Source organism: Ambystoma mexicanum, chromosome 5p (assembly GCF_040938575.1).
Source record: "Ambystoma mexicanum isolate Mex_15411 chromosome 5p, UKY_AmexF1_1, whole genome shotgun sequence".
NCBI classification, from domain to species: Eukaryota; Metazoa; Chordata; class Amphibia; order Caudata; family Ambystomatidae; genus Ambystoma; species Ambystoma mexicanum.
In genome coordinates, this window is record NC_090930.1 from 656,857,751 (window position 1) to 656,876,654 (window position 18,904).

Sequence of the window (18,904 nt, forward strand, 5' to 3'; positions counted from 1 at the left end):
TTCTCAAATCTAATTTTACTAGTGTATATTTTCTTAGATTTCAAATACTTTCAGGTGGATTATTTCGACATTAAAACTAGTTTAGTTTAATAAAGTTCTGGTACGTTTTTTTACTTTGACTGCAACATCACCTCCATTCAGGTGTTTGCTGCTAATTTGGAAAGTAAAATCCTCTTTCCACCCAACACTGAAGAAAAGTGCAGTCGCGCAAAACGCAGGGCACTGGTCAAGCATGTCCATGTCCCAATGTAGTTCCACAAACCTTCACTATAGCTGCTCTTCTTAAACTAAAGTTGCTACATTTGTCTATACTGATGTTTTTGCAAAACTTATTTTCTTGGATGAGGCTAGTATATCTTTGTGGGCACTTGATGTGGATTGATGCAGACTCATTGTGCTTCTGGTCCTTTGCGTGGGCCACAGGTTTTTCAACTATTTACTTTTTAATGCAATTGCCTTTCAGCCCAGTAGTGTAGGGAGGGCCAAGAGGTCCCATTGTGTAAAATGTAAAAAAAAATAAAATTAAAATAAGTGGTGAATGCTGGGAAAAATCACCTGCCTTCTTCCCCATGTCACCTGCGGAGCAAAATTGCCAAATTTGCCTGCCCTACATTGCCATACAATGTGTGTAAATATGTTGGCCAGCTAGGGTGCTGCAAAATGTGTCGGCCCCCTAATTGGCCAAAATGCAAAGCAAAACTGACAAAAAAGGGAGTTTGCCCAAAAGTGGCAAAATGAGAGAAAAACTGGTAACTGGAGGTGAATTTAGCCTGAATCACTTTTGCCCATCCCTACTTAACACATCCATCTTGCGCTTTTTTGATATGTGATATGAAGCCAGTCCTAAGCATGGGGTGAAGTTTGTGTTCACCTCTAGACCATGACACTCATTGGATAATTGTTATTCTGCAACTAAATCCCAATAATATTTTCTTTAGTATCCCAAACTTTAAGCTTTTTAAATAGTTTTCAGGTACAAGGCTCTTTTTCCTTTGCTTGCATTGAAGTCCACCATTTTGGTTCGCTAATCTTACTTTTCGTGTCTGTCCACCTGAGGCTAATGTTTTGGAATTGGCAGTGATGGGCAATTATAAAGAACCATGAGTAATGGTCAGGTTTGTTTGCAGGTGTCTTGGTGAGGTTCGATGTTCTTTCATCGTTGGCTATTTTTTCGAAATGTTTATTTTTATAAATGTGTGGGATTTCCCCCTCCCTATTGTTTTTTAATTTTTTTTTTTACTATTGCCGACTCCCAAACCCTTTATATGCCTTTTCCTACCCCCCCCTATATTTTTCAATGTTTTTTTTTGGTGAAACATTTTTGTTAAACTCATCGAAAAAATAGCTGTCCATGAAAGAACAGTGTACGCTTGGTGAATGCTTGAAATGGAATGCAAATATCTTTTGACTGTCAAAAGAATGAAACTGATTGTGGCGGGGGCCCGATGAGCTGTCCTCTCTGGTTTATCTTGTATTTACCGAAAAGATTAAGCGATCATTGCACTTTATTTATGATCATGCTTTTTGTTAGGACTATATGGGAATGGTTGTTCCTTTGATTACCCCTTGGATGTGTGTATACATGTATATGGATTTCTGAGGCTTTTGAATCTTACATACTCACAATCTTTCCTAGTTCATAGTCCACACAGTGGTTGGCCTGGTATTTATTGTTTTAACCTGCAGGAAAACCAAAACCAACCTGGGCAGGTTGTGGGGGAAGCATGGTATCACAAGTATGACACTGACACAATGGGTACAACTTGTAAAACATTTATTGAAAAAAGGTTGGAGTCGGAGAAACTACTATTCTGCCCTATAACTAAGACAGGAGTAGTCTTGACCATCAAATAATGAATAATGGAGTCTGTCAAATCAAAATGGCCTGTGCTAACAAAAACACAATGCCTGCCCTATATCTTGTACAAAAAAGTGTAAAAAGGAGACATGTATGAAAAAGGAAAAGTCAGTGTTTAAAATGAATAAAGATGATTGAACCAGCTCTCCTCCCCACGTTAGACCTCATGGAGTAAGGCTGTCCCTGTAGGCAGGATGACACACTCTGGCTCGGCTTTCAATACAATAAACAGTTCTAGAACGTGGATCAAGGCATGTCTGGCCTTCCATGTTTAAGTCTTTTATTTATGTATTCACATTTGTAAAGCACACAGCAGCCCGTAGGCATCGTGGCGCTGTTTCAAGACAATGAGCTTCGTTACATAGTACAGTCTTAATAATAGACAGGAAGTACATCCTTAGTTACAACATGCATGGTAAAGAACGACTCTAGGTGAGAGGGACGGGGGAGGTTTTTAGTTTTAGAGTGGCTTTTAGTGCTTTCCTGAATGCTGAGAGGGAGATCTCCGCTCTAAGTGAGGTGGGTAGGGCGTTCCATAGTTTTGGTGCTAAATGAGGGAAGCCAATACCCCCTGCCTTTGACCCTTTTGTTAGAGGGGATGCGTATTTTGTGTGCATAGTAGGTTCTTTTTGGCCGTGAGGATGTATTTCTCGACTTCAAAATGTTTCAACCAAAAGGTTCACAAAGGTCCCTCTCAGCTGGGCTCAGACCTCTCACAATAAAGTTCAACACTAACTTGCAAGGGGTGGAGGGGTCCCTTCCCCAAGCTTACTTCACTTCGGATCTCCCTCTGTCAGGCTTCAACCACTTTTCGGATGTCGAAGACTTTCGAATGTGCGCGTTTTACTTTTCAGACCACTGCAGGACCACTTCGACTCAAAGTTTACAGCTCAACTTTTACTCTCCCCTCCTCTAGGAGTTAAATCTCATTATTTCACTTTTTCTGTTATTTCATTTACAATTTACTTTTCAGAGACTTTTGAGTGGGCTACTTCCTTGCACTGGACCACTCCATTACTTAGTATCGCTGATTTTGCAGCTGGCTTTTACTTCAAAGTTCATTCACAGATCTGCCTTTCCTCACATCTCACTCACACACGTGCAGACTTCACTTGTGATAAAATGTTGCTTTTTCAAACTTAAACACACACTGGTCTTTCAGGTTGCTTGCCAACTCACCAACTGTGTGCATCTTTTCCTTTTTTTGCGATTCCCAATTCACGAGTGAAGGCTAGTACCACAGGCTTGCTTTGCCTCCTCAACTCTGCCGTTCGCCCGGGAGGGTCGCTGGCGTCCTTGAACCACAATGCTGTCTTCACTTGTGGGATCTGGCTTTCTCTGCGTGTTTTAAGCTGCCTGTCAGAGGCAACGACCTCCATTAGGGAACTCTTGGGGTTTCTGACGTGCTGCTCTCGCCCCTTGCTCCGCTCCAGTAGGTTTGCCTTTGTCCCAGAAGTTCTGCTCGCATTCGTGTTCCGCCTTGCTCAGAGTGTCTCTTTGGGTTCTGCCTTTTATTCGTGTGAGGAGAGCTAACTGGTATCAGGTGTATGAACTTAGTGTAATGTGCCTGACATTGCCTGACCTGATTAGCGCGACATGTCCGGTACGATGTGAGAGAATTAGTCTGGTTACTCTGTCGCCCTCTTCCTCAGCCCAGACTTTGTACACTGGTGGGGGGAGGGGAGGAGTTGCGAGCATCCTAAAACATAGGATGTGTTTGATAAACCAAATAAGGGGGAATACCGCATCTCACCATCGGTTATATCACCCGCAATCCCCGAAGACCCCTCCCCCCAGTGATCCTCCGCACTGCTCCACTCCCAGGAACTGTAACCAAAAGCAATGGCCATGTCCTGGCCGCTTGCGCCTGGATAAGTCCCTGAGGCCTAGCTGGTGAGACAACCTTTAGTTTTTCACAAGAGCTAAAACAGAAACAGCCCATTAAAGTACAAAGCTATTATCTTATACTTGTATAGGGTTGTATACAAGTTGACCTTTTCACAATTGACCTCTGGAGAATTGACCTAATTTAGAAGGTCAATTAGGACACATGAATGGGGAAACCCCCCGCAACCACCCACCCAATCCCCTTATATTATTTATAATCCAAAACCAACCCAATACATATATAAAATAAAAAAAATAATATAAAGGTCAATTGTGCAGAAGGTCCATTAGGACCACTATAATTAGGTAAATTGTGCAAAAGGTCAATTGTAAAAGCTCAGTTTGGGTAATACCCTTGTATAGCGCCTCTTGCCATATGTAATGGCATCAAACTCTAGACTGTGATCTAAAAAGACAGAGTAGCAATGCATGCAACTGAAACTGTTTCTCCAGCATGGGGTCTGGCATGGATTCACATGCTCATGAATATTCCCCGTCGTCAGGCTGGGAATCCTCGGTAAAGAAAAAACCAGTATCAGTTTCGTTTCTGATCTGTCTTTCGTAGTAATAACCAATCACTGGTCTCTGCGTCATACTGACCACAGCCAATGACTGCCCTCTACCTAAGCACCGCCTCTGGCAGCCATCTTCAGATTTTTACCGCACGTTCATGTGTTGGGATCCTCGTGCTATTGCTCTCGAGCGTTAGTGCTATTTCTCGCGCTTTTTTCACAAAAACTTCGATTCTTTCGGTCAAAAGAGCCTCAAGCTCCACCGATCCTACATCCGATCAACGGGGACCCGTGTCGGATTCGTCTGTGCCCCTCAAGGGTGAAGATTTCGTCGAGCTACACTTCGGAGGACTCCAGAAGCTTCTCAGGCCCGGTCTCGGAGATGGCCCAGGAGAAGGGAAGCTCGACGCCCGGAAAGCTGTTCAGGGTCTGCCCTGGATGCCAGCTGCAGAACGTCTTTAAGGAGGACGAACACTCTTTCTGCCTTTACTGCCTTCATGAGGACAAGACGCACGTGGAGAAGGACTGTGCGTTTTGCGGCAACATGTCGGAACGGACCATGAAGGACCGCCATCAACGTCTCGCCAACTGGCTGGAGGGTAAGCGCTCGGATTTCTTCTTCTTCTCGCCAGACGGGCTGTCTTCTAAGACCTTTGAGGGCGCCCCGGCGACGGGGGCCCAACATAAGGCCAAGCACCGCGAGTCCGCTGGCACCGGGAGCGCCGAACGGTCGGGCTCTACGGGCGCCAGGCAGGGCGCACCCTCCCTGGCACCATCAACCACGAGCCAACGCTCTGGGTCGGGTAAGAGGAAGGCCGAGCACCCGGCGAAGCTCCTGGAGAGGCCCCGGTCGAGCTCTAAGGCAGAGGAGGAGCGTGGCAGTGCCCCCTCCCTCAAGGATAAGGCGGTGAGCGCACCTAAGGTGGTGAAGGCCTTGATCCATCCGACCAAGCCCTCTATCGAAACGGTCGCGGCGGCCCTGGCTCAGCCTGTGGAGGCTGCACCAGTGGTGGCGACCTCAGGGCCCAGAATCTCCCTGCCTCCTCGGAGGGAGTCTTCTTTTGTGCCCATCGATAGGACCCCCGTGAAACCCTCCGTGGGGAAGAAGGGGGGGCAGGGCGTCGTCGTAGATTCGGCCTCAACCTCAGAAGAGGAGCTGATCGAGGTCTTAAGCCACGGCCTAGGCGTGGAGGAAGGCCAGCCCGTCGGAATGGACCCCGACGCAGGTGACGACGACGACATCGTCGAGGATACCGACGGGGCCCCTGCTCGCCCGTCGGATTCCCCTCTGCCAGCGCCGCAAGACAACTCGGCGGCCATTTTGTTGGCCATACAGTCCTTATGCTCCGAGATAAGGACGAGGCTACCGTTACCGACGGAGGAACCTCTCCCGTCGGGGGATCCAGAACCGGGACCTTCTGGTGTTCCCCCTACCAAGAAAAGAAGGATCCATCCACCACCTCCTTTTCAACCGTCGCGCCCCGTCCAGCCCTCCTCCCCGTCCACCCGAGGGGATGATACGGGGACTGACACGGCAGCGACGGGTACGGACGACGAGGCATACGACGAGGATATTCCGTCGTCTCCTCCCACCAGGGCTTCTCCGCCCGACGAGATTGGATCTTTCCACTCCATGATCTCCAGGGCTTCCGAGCTTTTCCAACTCTGCCCTGAGGAGAAGAAAAAGGAAGGCTTCCTTTATCAGCGGCGCGAGGCCAAGAGGAAGACGGTCCTCGCAGTGCCTCTGTTGGACGACATTTGGGATGAGGGCCTTTCCCTCCTCAAGAACCCTTCCACGACGCCAGCTAGAAGAGACCGGTACGAGAAAAAGTACCGGGTCCCGGACACGGCCCCCCTATGCCTCCGGGCGCAGCCTACCCCGGATTCCGTCGTCTCCGCGGCAGCCAGGAAGAAAGCGGGGGGGGGGTGCGGCCTCCACATCGACTTCCCCGCCGGACGGCGAGGGAAAGAAATTGGATGCTATGGGACGTAGAGTCATCTCGTCGGCAGCGACGACGATTAAAGCGGCCAACGCCTTGGCTATCGTGGCTCGCTACGACAGGGAGCTGTGGTACAAGATAGCTCCCCTGCTGGATTTTCTGCCGGACGACAAGAGGGCGGAGGCCCTGGAGATCCTGCAGGAAGGTGAGGTGGCCTCGGACCACGCCATCACCGTGGCGACGGACATCGCCGACACTGGGTTCCGCCAGCTGGGCAACGGCGTTTGCCTTCGACGTCGTGGATGGCTCAAAGCTACGGACTTCCGGCAGGACGTCCAGACCAGAGTCCTGGACATGCCCTTCGACGGGAACAACCTGTTTGGGAAGACAGTGGACGATTCCCTTCAGGCCATCAAGGCGGATACTGAGACGGCCCGGGCCCTTGGAGTTCTGCAGCAACGACGGACGCCCTTTCGGAGCGGCGGAGGCAAGGGCGCCTCCAAAGGTTCCGGCGGCGGTTTCGCTTCCTACCGTCAAGCGGCCCGCTCGTCGTCGCAAGAGGCCTACAGAGGACGAGGCAAGTCTAGCGGACCCCGCCGTCGTCGTCAAGGCGGCAAGGCCGCGTCCAAGCAGGATTGAACCGGCCGTGGGGTCGGGCCCCCACCGAAGCACCCCGGTGGGAGGCCGGCTGGCGGGCTTCGTCAGCGTGTGGGAGTCCATCTCCACCGACCGTTGGGTGCTGGACGCCCTGGCCCGGGGCCACGCGCTCGAGTTTCAAAGAAGGTGCCCGCGCGTCCCCCCCGTGGCCAGGAAAGAACTTCACGTCCCTCAACTTCTCCTGGAGGTAAAGGCGATGCTCAGAAAGGGCGCCATCGAACTCGTCCCAAAGAGGCTTCGGGGCTCCGGAGTCTACTCGAGATACTTCCTCGTGAAGAAGAAGACGGGAGGATGGTGCCCCATCCTAGACCTGCGACGTCTGAACAAGTTCATCAAGGCGCAGAAGTTCCGGATGGTCACCCTCCAGCACGTCCTGGGTCAGCTGGAGGAAGGAGACTTCCTATCGTCGTTGGATTTGGAGGATGCCTACTTCCACATTCCCATCCTAAAGGGGCACCGAAAATTCCTCAGGTTCGTGGTCCAGGGGCGTCATTACCAGTTCAAAGCCCTTCCCTTCGGACTACGGTCGGCACCCAGGGTATTCACCAAGTGCCTCGCACCGGTGGCGGCGCAGCTGCGCCGCGAGGGGATTCACGTCTACCCCTACCTGGACGACTGGCTCATCCGCGCCAAGACGAGGGAGCTCGCCGTGGTCCACACGGCAAGGACCGTCCAACTCCTCACGGACCTGGGATTCTCCGTGAACTACGCCAAATCCCACCTGGTGCCCGTGCAAGTTGCACTGTTTCTGGGAGCGAGGCTCGACACAGTGTCCCTTCTGGCCTCCCCGTCGGAGGAGAGGACCAGGACCATCTTGGGCAAGGTGCAACGGATGTTGGTGGCCGACGCGGCCAAAGTGAGGTCCATCAAGTCCCTCCTCGGGATGATGTCTTCCTGCATCTACCTCATTCCCATGTGCAGGCTCCGGATGCGTCCGTTGCAAGAATTCCTGGATGCGCGCTGGATCCAGACGACGGGCAGCTTCGAGGAAAGGATCAAGCTCGACGAGAGTTTCCGACGAGCGATACGGTGGTGGGGCACCCGCGCGCATCTGACGGCGGGCATGGACTTCCAGACCCCAGCCCACCAGGAGACTGTGACCACGGATGCCTCCCTGGAAGGGTGGGGAGCGCACACCGAAAATCTGCACGCAAGGGGACTCTGGCTCCCGACGGAGAAGTCCCTGCATATCAACGTCCTGGAGCTCCGTGCAGTGTTTTGGGCCCTCAGGTCCTTCCTTCCGTCCCTCAAGGGCAAGGTGGTGAGGATCTTCACCGACAACACCACCACCATGTTTTACATCAGGAAACAGGGCGGAACCAGGTCCCTAGCGCTGTCCAAGGAGGCGCAGGACCTGTGGCATTGGGCCGTCGCCCAAGGGATTTTTCTGGTGCCGTTTCATCTGGCAGGGATAAAAAACACCATCGCCGACTCACTCAGCAGGGAGCTGCGCTCGTGCCACGAGTGGGAACTACGGCAGGATCTGGTGGATCGCCTCTTCCGACGGTGGGGCACACCCCAGATCGACCTGTTTGCGACGGCGACGAACACCAAGTGCCGGAGGTTCGCCAGCAGGTTTCCCCAGACGAGGAGCATGGGCGATGCTTTCTCGTTCCCCTGGGAGGGCCTGTTCCTCTACGCGTTCCCTTCCTTGCCTCTGCTAATCCGGCTCGTCAACCAGCTCAAGAGGTCACGGTGCAGGATGATCCTCGTCGCACCTGCGTGGCCGAGGCAGATATGGTTCCCGGACTTGCTGGACTTGTCAGCGTCCCCGCCGATCAAGCTGCCGGCGGACGCGGATCTACTCTCCAGGGAAGGAGGCGCCATCCTCCACCACGACCCGAAGTCGCTGAACTTGCAGGCCTGGCTCCTGCAGCGCTAGAGTTTGGAGGATACGACATACCGGCCGATTGCAGAGAGGTTCTTGCAAAGGCCAGGGCGTCCTCGACTCTTAAATGCTACGGACACAAATGGAAGAGGTTCTCTGTCTGGTGCCACGCACAGAAGATTAACCCTCTACGGATTACGGCTCCCCAAGTACTGCCGTACCTGCTCACGCTGGCCAAAGCTGGTCTGGCACACGCGTCCATCAAGATTCATCTTGCTGCGATCTCCCGATACACCAGAACCACGGGGCGGACGTCCTTGTGGTCTCATCGTCTGGTGAAAGAGTTCATGAAGGGACTGTTCAGATCGTTCCCGCCGGTGAAGGCTCCGGCCCCGGCGTGGGAGCTCAACGTGGTGCTGACCAAGCTCATGGGACCTCCGTTCGAGCCTCTGCACTCGGCCCCGTTGAAGTTTCTATCGTGGAAAACAGCTTTTCTTGTGGCCATCACCTCCGCACGACGAGTGGGAGAGATCCAGGCCCTTTCCTGCAAGGCCCCGTACTTGACTTTCCACGACACGAGGGTAGTGCTCAGGACGCACCCCTCCTTCATGCCCAAGGTACCGTCGGACTTCCATCTCAAGGAACCCTTGGTGTTGCCTGTGTTCTTCCCGTCGCCTTCGTCGCCGGCTGAGAGGACTTTGCACTCGCTGGATGTGGCTAGAGCGCTGAAGTTCTACGTGGACCGCACGAAGTGTTTTCGGAAGACGTCACAACTCTTTGTGAACTTTGGACCTGTCAATCAGGGGAAGGCTCTCTCGAAGGCTTCCATTTCCAGATGGCTCTCCGGCTGTATCATGTACTGTCATCGGTTGGCAAACCGACCGCTGCCTGGCCGTCCGAGAGCCCATTCCACCAGAGCGATCGCAGCTACCACGGCGTTCCTTTCTGGTGTGCCCCTGCTGGACATATGTAGGGCTGCTACGTGGAGGTCGACGCACACCTTCATGAAATTCTACTGCGTCGACCGGGATTCCAGGGAGGAGTCCAGGGTCGGCCAAGCAGTGCTGCGCAACCTGTTCGCCTGAGGTGAGCCTGGTGAGGAGGTAAGATGCTTAATGTTGAGTTTGATGTAATGCTTAATGTTGAGCCTTTGCCACCTCCCGTGGTTGTGCATGTGTGTACTGCTATGTATTCTTTATTCATGAGCATGTGAATCCATGCCAGACCCCATGCTGGAGAAGGAACAAGTTACTTACCTGTAACTGTTGTTCTCCAGCATGGGTCTGGCATGGATTCACATGCGAACCCTCCCGCCTACCCCTCTGCGGCTCTTCACTTGGTCATACTGCCACTTTACGTGCTTCCAAATCTGAAGATGGCTGCCAGAGGCGGTGCTTAGGTAGAGGGCAGTCATTGGCTGTGGTCAGTATGACGCAGAGACCAGTGATTGGTTATTACTACGAAAGACAGATCAGAAACGAAACTGATACTGGTTTTTTCTTTACCGAGGATTCCCAGCCTGACGACGTGGAATATTCATGAGCATGTGAATCCATGCCAGACCCATGCTGGAGAACAACAGTTACAGGTAAGTAACTTGTTCCTAATGTTGAGTTTATGTATTGCTTAATGTTGAGCCTTTTGCCACCTCCCGTGGTTGTGCATGTGTGTACTGCTATGTAATCTTAAATTCATGAGCATGTGAATCCATGCCAGACCCCATGCTGGCGAAGGAACAAGTTACTTACCTGTAACTGTTCTCCAGCATGGGGCTGGCATGGATTCACATGCGAACCCTCCCGCCTACCCCTCTGCGGCTCTTCACTTGGTCATACTGCCACTTTACGTGCTACCAAATCTGAGGATGGCTGCCAGAGGTGGGGCTTAGGAAGTGGGCAGTCATTGGCTGTGGGCAGTATGACCCAGAGATCAGTGATTGGTTACTACTAGGAAAGACGGATCAGAAACGAAACTGATACTGATTTTTTTCTGTACTGAGGACTCCCAGCCTGACAGGGAATATTCATGAGCATGTGAATCCATGTCAGACCCATGATGGAGAACAACAGTTACAGGTAAGTAACTTGTTCCTACCCTCCCATTATGGAAAACTATGTTCCAGTACCAAGACTAACTTCTCAATCTTCCAGATCACAAGACTATATGCTATTCTTCACACTAATGTGCGTTTAACATCAAAGACGTGAGATGGTGATCTATTACATATTGAAGGGATGTGGCATTCTGGTTTCACAGTCTACCAATTTCTGGTATAGCATAATATGTGGACATTCATGAACCTCTAACTCTGCACAATAATTTCCAAACTTAGTCATTTAGGGTACCACTATTTAATACAGTGACCAGCAATACCATGTTGATATATTGGCTAATGTGTGGTTCCCTCATTTCTTTCTCCGATCCAATTTGTCTCTTTATGAATCCAATCATCCGTCCCTGTTCTGACCTGTGCCACGATGTTATGTTTTTACAATTATTCAAATGTGATGATATTTTGAACTCCATTTCAATTTTTCTTTTCATTTTGCGTAATTAAATACCCAATGCCATGGTACAAATGTGGAATATCATATGTTTTGATTGTATGATGTTCATTTATAATGTACCCCAGCTTTTGTACTTGTCACAGCCTTGATGACGACCAGGGGGTCAAAACACATGTCGGCTGTTTCTACTTTGAGATATTGGTGAACTTTTTTTCAAACTGGTTTTTGAGCGCGAGAAACTTTCCCGAACCCCAATCCAATTTTAATGTTTATAGTTAAATACTTGAAAGTTCTTGGATCTCTGAAGATAATCGTGGGGATGGGTGCCAGTTGTCGAGGGGTGCTGTAAGTAGGCCATCTGGAAACATACAGGTCTTTGCCCCGTTAATGCGTTGTTCCACTATAATTCCAAAATGTTCTTCTACCTAGGGCACGTCTGTATACATGCACTACAGATTCAGTATATAAAATAAAACGTCATGTGCATTGAGCAACGCCACTTGGGACTGCCACTCCAATGGTAGTCCACAGTCAAACTGCAGCCACAACCTTGACACCAGTGGCTTCATTGGTAGTGCGAATTAGAATGGCAATGGGGGAGGGGGGTAACACTGCCTAGTTCCTCTCAATCTCCCACTCCTGAGGATATTCTCCCTTTTCTCACTCGCTCCACAGGGGCAATTATATGTCCACCTCTAACCTACGGTATCAATGCCGGCCGATACCTGTACATCGGCAATGTTTGTCGCATAAACTCCCAGTTCAGGTTGTTAAATGCTTTTTAGGCATCTAAACTAGTGAGTGCCATTGGAACCGTCAAATGACTATTGTATTCCAGGACAGCAAACCGCCTATGGAAACTCATGGTGATGGTAAGGTCTGGTTTAAAGCCCCACTAGTCCGTATGCGGCAGTGTGCTGATCACAGACTGCGCAAGATCAAAATAATTATCTGCATCTTGTTGTCGATATTGAACAGTGACGGTTGTCTATAGGACTTAATCAGAAAGATCCGTATCCTGCTTCGAAAGCAGTTATGACCACCAACCGCATCATATGTGTCCACACGCCTCTAACAAAACTTCCACCAGCAAATGATCCAGGATGTCGGCATAAGCTTTGTAGAACTTGGAGGGAACCAGTCATTGCCTCACTCCCTGCAGTTTTGAAGGGAATTGAGGCTGACTGCAATTCCTGAAGGGTTACAGGCTCCTCCATCACTGCTCGCCTACCCTAAATTGTGCAAGGCACACACGCTTCCTCAAGATATTCCTTAATCTTCTCTGAATTAACGCGGGTCTTGGGTATACAATCTGCAATACAGCTCTTAGAATACCTTGTGAACAGAAGACTGGTCCCACATTATCCCCTGGTAGTCCTAACTCTCTCCCCCAATAACTATGCTAGCATCCTTCTGGCTCCATGTTGCTGTAGTAAGTACCTATTGTAATTTTATCCCCAGCACCACAGTCACTTGGGCATAAGGTTTTCTACATTGTGATAGCAAGCATATTATCTCCTCTAACTTCCTATCTTTTTTTCAATTCAATTAAAATCCATTCCATCCAATTCTGTTCCTTTTCTTAGTGCTTCACCTGCCAACCTTTTCCTGACACCCATCGCATTCCCCCTGAACAAAGACTTTCCCTAACCAGCAAGGGAGCTTGCCTGTACACTATTGCTTGCTAGGAATTCCATTAATGCTGCTTGCTGTTGGACCACTATATGGTCCAGATTGAACACCGTGGACCAGAACATGAGCTGAAGTCACTGACGGATGTCTCGGCAGCAGTTACTGGAGTTTCAAGCTTGTATCATTAGTCGGGAAGGGAGGTAGGCCTCTGCTCCCCACCTGCTTGCATGTTGCACTTGACAGCAAATCCCACCCCTGTTGCCTCTGTTCCTGTCATCCTAATAGCCCATCCAAATCCAGTATAAAGTGCGGGGTGTAATGCCCCTTGTATGGTTACATGCACAGTGTTTCTCCAACCTTTAGTGGCTAGCCTCCAACACAGCCCCTCAGTCTAAGGGTGTGCTTTTCTACTCTCCCTGCCACATCTCCTGGGTGGTTACAGCAGGTTGGCTCTGTCTGCACTAGAGCCAACACCTCCACTCCTTTCTACACAAAGGTGTGTGCAGTCCGTTCTCCTCAGATGTTCCCCATGACAAGGAGTTGCTGTCTGTAAACCCCACTGAACCCCCTCCATCTTGAGAAGTTGCTGGTCCTAAGCTCTGGTGCCTGTGTCAGCCCAACTTAGATTGTCATTTCCTCTGGGATTAAGAATGATTGAATCCTCTCACTTGTGCGGGTAGCCCTTCACCTCTCAGTCCTAGCACGTCCCGAAGGAGTGCCCGATGGACTTCACTACACAAGCTTGGTGGAGACGATCACTGCCACTTACAGCCATGGATGGAGGTCCATGCGTCACCTTAATTTCTGCAGCTAGTTTCAGGGTGAAGGTGCCAGAATACCCCTCACCTTTCAAGGGATCATCTGACATAAGTCTTGTTCCCCAACCCACCTTGGTTCAGCCACAAGTCTCAGTTGCAGATTCAATGAATAAAGCAGGATCAGCATGCCTCTAGTTAGACCCGACACAAGCTGGTCTTTATTGCTCACCCAATAGTCCTGACCTCTAGTATCACAAGTATTTACAGAAGCTAAAAGATGGGCATTGCTAGAAACGTTTCTGTAAAATCTCTATTGTACTACCTGTACATGCTATTCACAATGGTCCTCCAAATCAACGCCCCTGACATGGCATTTATTATGTTATCTGCTCATACATTGAGTGGCGTGACGGTCATGTCTAGGTTTTGGTGCAGGCCTCAGGTGAGGTCTCAGACTGAAGACGGGTTGTATAAGAGTGAACTTTAATGTTTTTTGTGATTTATGGTCGCAAAAGGCAGAGACATCCACGGTGTCAGAAACTGGGGGAACTGACAACTTTGGTTAAGTCACTGGGCTAAAGGGCAGACCCTGAGGAGACTATCATAGATTCCTATATTGGGGACGTGACCTACATGTTTCACATATTGAAACGCACTGGTCCCTCCCAGATTTCTCACACCGGACATTTAGTCTGGCACACTTTATGGAGGGAGGGAACGCCTACAGGGTGGCCCAGGAAGAGACAGCGTGGCGTGCAAAAGACTATAACAATAAACATCCCAAAATCCGAAGATATGCCTGTGCTGAAAACTGACAGATTAGATTTCAACCTTCTACACCAGACATCAAGGCCTCAGTGTTTAAAGGGCATAAAAAACACAACATAGAGGGTTTGGCATCTAGAATTTTGGCCACGAGATACTCTGAGCCAACTAACAGTAGAGTTGCAAGCATGATGCTGAAACTTTGGAACTGACGATTTTGGCATGCAAGGGGGGCCCCCCCCCATACCTCTTTCGGCTCCTGTTTATTACTCCGGGGAATGCACACAAGGTATCCACTGCCTAAGTAGCACTCCTCGGCAAAAGGTGTTTACACACTGACCAAGACCTTTCGAACATGGCCTTCCCATTTAAGGTGATGGAAGAATGAGGAAAATGATCATGTGTCTGAAGAACCTAAGACCAGACTTGTTGACACTCAATTAAATATGCCAGTTGGAAAGCAAAACTCTCAGGACTTCTTGTTTGCTGAAGCTATGTCAAATCTTGACCTACTAAGAAAGTGACACAAAATAACTTTTGGGACCTCGCCAGAAAAATATACCCTTCCATCTTCAAACATCCACAAGATTTACTTCACTGAATTAAATGATCTAGAAGAGGAAGTTCCAGAAGATTGAAAGTGAATGGGAGGCTTTTCCTATGGATTCATGGGAGGACTGAGCCACCAATGTCTTGCCCAGAGAACACCAATGGAAATGTATTTTTAAAGAATTTTATAAACAAGGGAAACAAACTGTTAACAATGTGATATCTCACCCCCCCCCTCTTCCTTCACCTCCCTGTATGCTTCTTCCGTATTACTGTTGCGACTTCACAAATTATTCTCTTCCCCTCTGTCCCAGAACTCCCTCCCTTTCCCAACTCAAGTTTCCTCCGGCAGTGGTCCGACCTTTTAGAATGAGTGACGAGTGTGGAGCAGTAATCCCTTCAAGTCTTGTCAGCCTCCTGGCCTTGGTCTTTTACATTTCATCTTAGTCTCAATGTCTTGTATGTGTCGGGGGGGGTGGGGGGGGGTCACCCAGCGATGTGTGCAGGTCGTCAAGTAGGGTGCCCCACTGTAATGCTAGCGATTCTACATCCTCATCTATCCTTCTCGCTTTGATTATGGACAGTTCAGCCGCTGCCCACTCTATGTCCTAGGCCTATTGCTGCACCTGCAACCCTGTGGAGTTTTTCCATTTGATTGGCATGCAGCAGGCTGCCAACATAATCCGAAACCTTGCTATGCTATTGGATTTCTTCTTTCCCTCCAATACCGCCCCCGCATCCCCCCCGAACCCACCCCAGAGGAGCCCAAGTAGGCACACCTGGGGTGTGCATTCCAGTTGTCTACCCAGCAGGGTGTTGATGTTCTGTATCACTTCCTGCCAGTAGCCTGCTGTGTGGACAAGTGCAAGTCATGTGCCAGAAATGTGCATCCTCGCACATCTTGGGCAATTATGTGATGGCTTCCTGTCTATCGTGTAATTTCTGTTGTGTAATGTATACCCGGTGTACAACGTTGATTTGTATTACCTTAAATCTAGCATTTCGTGAAGACTTGGCGATCCCCATGAAAACCTTTGCCCATTTTCTTTCCTCTAGATGTGTCTAAATCCCGTTCCAATTTCTTTGACTGGGAGGGGGGGCTTTTTCTCCCTTTCTTATACCGCCTTGTATATTTGAGTGATTGAACGTCTTTCTAGGCCTATTGTAAGGATGATGCAGAGTACTCGGAGGCTCCTCTGGAATGTAGTCCCATGTGACTGCCATGGATCTCGTAATTAAACAATTGCCCCTTTGGCATCTGGAATTGTTGAGCGCACTCTGTGAATGTCAGTAGCCTCCCCCCTTCGAACATGTCTCCCACGGTGCAAAGTCTGACTTCCTCAACTTTTTTGGCCCTTATGTCATTCAGGATCCCTCCACAACCACTGCCAGATTGGGGAGGGCCCTCGTTGGCAATTCCGGACTATACCCCCCCCCCCATTCTCAACCTACGGCACCCCCTCCTTCATACCGTTGTACTACTGCGATTCCCATCGCTGGGGGACCTTTCCTTATCCCCTACAATCCCTCCAACTCGTTGTGCTATTGCTTATGCGGGTTTAACAATGATCTGTTTGTCCCGTCCGCCTGGCCGTCGCACCTCGCTCCCTGTTGCAGCTACGCGCCCATGTACTAGAATGGGCGCGTAGGACACTCTTCTTCTGCCACCCGCCCACAGAAATCCAGAGATCATGCTGTCCAGCTGTTTAAAGAAGGGGGGCGGAACAGGTGTGCTATGTTTGAGAATGGGTATAACAGTCGTGGCAGGATGACCATTTAGCAGATTCCTATTTTCCCCATGAGCGAAAGGGGTAGCTTTTTCCAGAATTTGATTTGAACTTCTAGCTCCGAAATTGCCCTCCCCACTTTTGCTGAAATGTTTCTCTTGCAGAGCGGTATCTGTATGCCCAGATATTTGAATGATTCAGTCTCCCACCTCAGACCGACCTATGGTAGGCCCACCCGAGCTCTCCCCTGCAGGGATCCTATTGGAAAGGCGATCGATTTCTCCTTGTTAATGTGAAACCCTGACCAATGCACCATGTTGTCAATTACTTCCAGTATATATGGGATGTGTAGAACCGGGTTCTGCACATACAAAAGAACATTGTCCGCATAAAGGGAGAAGACCTGTCTCTGCCATTCCACCACAAAACCTACATCTTTATACTGATCCCGAAGGAGATTGGCCAGCGGCTTCGAAGCAACGGCATAAAGGATTGGGGAAGAGGGGTAGCCCCATCTCTTTCCCCTTTCTAATGTCCACTGGGGGGGATATATCTCTGCCCGTTCTTATTCTAGCTAGTTTTATTTTATACATGAGCCGTATCCACCGCTGCATTTTCAGACCCAGCCCCGGTCTGGTCAAGACCTCGAAAAAACATTCCCACTCTACCAAGCCAAATGCCCTGACAGCATCAACAGCTACTAGAGCCATCTCCATGTTGTAAACGCCTCAAATTCATTATTGTATTTCTACCTTCCACAAATCCACATTGGTCTTGATGGATCACCACCCCCCCCCCCCTCCCCTCACCCCCACCACATGTTATGTTTTCCTTAGGCGGTTGGCGAGATTGGCCAGGACCTTACCCAGGATTTTCTCATCCACGTTGAGCAGCGAGATGGGACGATAAGATTTACATCTGTTTGGGTCTTTCCCAGGTTTAGCTATTATTATTATTATTATTATTATTGCTTCTCTCATGGATTCAGCTAACGTCCCCTCCTGGAAGGCCATGTCAAACACCTTTAGTTAGGGGGTTAATACACCTGAGTATGTCATGTAGAGCCTGTCTCCCCCTGGGGACTTCCCAGTCTTCATGGATGTAATCACACCCTGAATCTCCTCTTCTGTGATTGGGCTTTCTAATTCCTCTATTGCTGTGGCTGAGTGTCGGTAGGCAAGCTTGATCACAGAATGTCAGGTACGAACTTCGCGTCTAGCGGGCCCCTACTTGTATATAGTTGTGTATAGTATTTGCGAAACTCTGCATTTATACCTTCTTGTGTGAACATGTCCTCCACCCCCTTTTGTAGTAATCCGGGTGACCATAGTGTCTGGGTTTTTCCTTCTGAGAAGCCAGGCCAAAAGTTGACCTGCTTTGTCTCCTTCCCCATGTATTTGCTGTGTGTATTGCGCATAATTATGCCTCCCTAGATTCTCTTGCGTGGAAATGTATTGTTAGCCTGAAAAAACCTGCAACAAACTTCCATATCAGTAAATTGGAGAAGGAAGAAAAACTCAAAAGAAGACATTGGATCAACCCAACCCAATTGCCCACTGTATGCGTATGATGATCTCCATTAAACAGATGACCCATGTCCTGTTCCACCTTCAGCCAAATTGGTAAAGCCACATAGAACAAAAGAATATACCTTCCCCCCATGACACTCTTTATATTAAGAGCACATCCAACAGCAGACCCTCTGCCAGTTAATACCCCACAAAAGAGTTGGGGGCAGGGGGAATGGATACCAGTGTAAACGGCAGAAGCTCCCACCAAAGAGGAAAGCCAATGCATACATGCCAATTGCAGAATGATGCCACTACCATGGCTTACATATGCATAGCCAATGCTACTGCACTTCCAGACTAATATGGCCGAGCCAAGTCTGTGGCAAAATGTGGGTGCTGTTAAAGCCATTACCAGTGGATGTTTGGGCACAAGATCGGGCCGCTGTGCAATATGGTTAACTTTCTCCCAACATGTTGTTAAGGGCAGAGTTGACCATACCAAAACATTTGCAGACAAACTTCCACTGGAACAGTCATCAGAATGCATGCCTGGCTTTGAGTAACAAGTTTTCGCCTGGAAACACAGGTCACACTCAGTAAAATGCTGCTTAACTGGGAAAGGGACTTTGGTAAAGAAGCAGACAAGGATTTGGAGGGGTCCTAAAAAGAAAGCCAAAACATACCAGAAGTTGTTCTGGACAAACCATACAATATGGGTGTACAGTACCCAACATACACCCACCTACCAGTAGGCTTGCCTTTCAAGTTCCACA

General features: G+C 49.5%; 1 protein-coding gene across 1 annotated transcript in view; it reads left to right on the forward strand.

Moving 5' to 3' along the window:
- Window positions 1-18,904, forward strand: part of CENPI (centromere protein I) — a 1,093,019-nt gene that overhangs the window by 399,778 nt on the left and 674,337 nt on the right. The gene's annotated exons all lie outside the window — the stretch shown is intronic.